Source organism: Corapipo altera, unplaced genomic scaffold (genome assembly GCF_003945725.1).
Source record: "Corapipo altera isolate COAL_440 unplaced genomic scaffold, ASM394572v1 58545, whole genome shotgun sequence".
Taxonomy (NCBI): domain Eukaryota; kingdom Metazoa; phylum Chordata; class Aves; order Passeriformes; family Pipridae; genus Corapipo; species Corapipo altera.
The window spans coordinates 1-1,152 of NW_020892705.1; the positions used below are offsets into that span (position 1 = coordinate 1).

At 70.2% G+C, this 1,152-nt stretch overlaps 1 long non-coding RNA gene across 1 annotated transcript; it reads left to right on the top strand.

Annotated features, from left to right (window-relative positions):
* The first annotated feature begins 44 nt into the window (after positions 1–44).
* LOC113942667 lies at positions 45–982 on the top strand. The gene is made up of 2 exons (XR_003525998.1): positions 45–155; positions 612–982. It is a non-coding gene; the product is annotated as an uncharacterized LOC113942667 (long non-coding RNA).
* The last annotated feature ends 170 nt before the right edge of the window (positions 983–1,152 follow it).

Genomic DNA, 1,152 nt, shown 5'->3' on the forward strand with positions numbered 1-1,152 from the left:
CCAGTGCCTCCCAGTACATCCCAGTGCCTCCCAGTGCCTCCCAGTGCATCCCAGTGCCTCCCAGTACATCCCAGTACATCCCAGTACCTCCCAGTTCCCCCCCAGGCGACTCCGGAGGCCCCGTCGTTGTCACGTGGGGGAAGCGCCACTTCCAGGTCAGTGGGACACCGGGGGGGGGGGGGGGGGGGGAAACGGGGGGGAATGGGGGGGGATAGGGGGGGGGGCACTGGGCAAACTGGTTATGGGGCTGACTCAGGTGGGGGCCCTGGTCCCTGTGTGACCCCCCTGACCCCTGTGTGACCCCTTGACCCCCGTCTGACCCCCCTGACCCCTGTGTGACCCCCCTGACCACTGTGTGACCCCCCTGACCCCTGTGTGACCCCCCTGACCCCCATGTGACCCCCATGTGCCCCCTCCAGGTGGGCGTGGTCAGCTGGGGTGTGGTCCCTGACCCCTGTGTGACCCCCTGACCCCCGTGTGCCCCCTCCAGGTGGGCGTGGTCAGCTGGGGCGTGGTCCCTGACCCCCCCTGACCCCTGTGTGCCCCCCCGGGCCCCCCCGGCCCCCCCCTGACCCCTGTGTGACCCCCTGACCCCCGTGTGCCCCCTCCAGGTGGGCGTGGTCAGCTGGGGCGTGGTCCCCGTGTGCCACGAGCGCCGGGCCCCGTCCTACGCCCGCGACTTCCACGTGAGCCTGTTCGAGGTGCTGCCCTGGCTGAGGGAGAAGCTGCAGGACGAGGACCTGGGCTTCCTGCCCTGAGCCCTGGGGACACGCCAGCACACGCTGGGACACGCCAGAACACGCCAGCACACGCCAGGACACGCAGGGACACGCCAGGGACACGCCACGGCCACGCGACCCCACAGGGGTGGGATGTTGGTGGGGGGGATCAGAGGGGGCTGTGGGGACGATTTCAGGGGTTCCTCTGGGTCTGGGGGGGTCCCAGTCCCTCCCCCCCGGGTGCCAATAAACGTGGCCACGTCCCCCTTGACCCTTTATTGCCCCCCCCCCAGTGGCCCCCGGGGGTCCCTCACTGGCCCCCGAAAAGGTCCTCGTTGTACACGACCTGCGAGCGCTTGTCGCGGTGGGAGCCCTTGGCGCTGTTCTTCACGGCTGGGGGGGGACAAAAGGGGGGTCAGGGATGTTGGGGGGA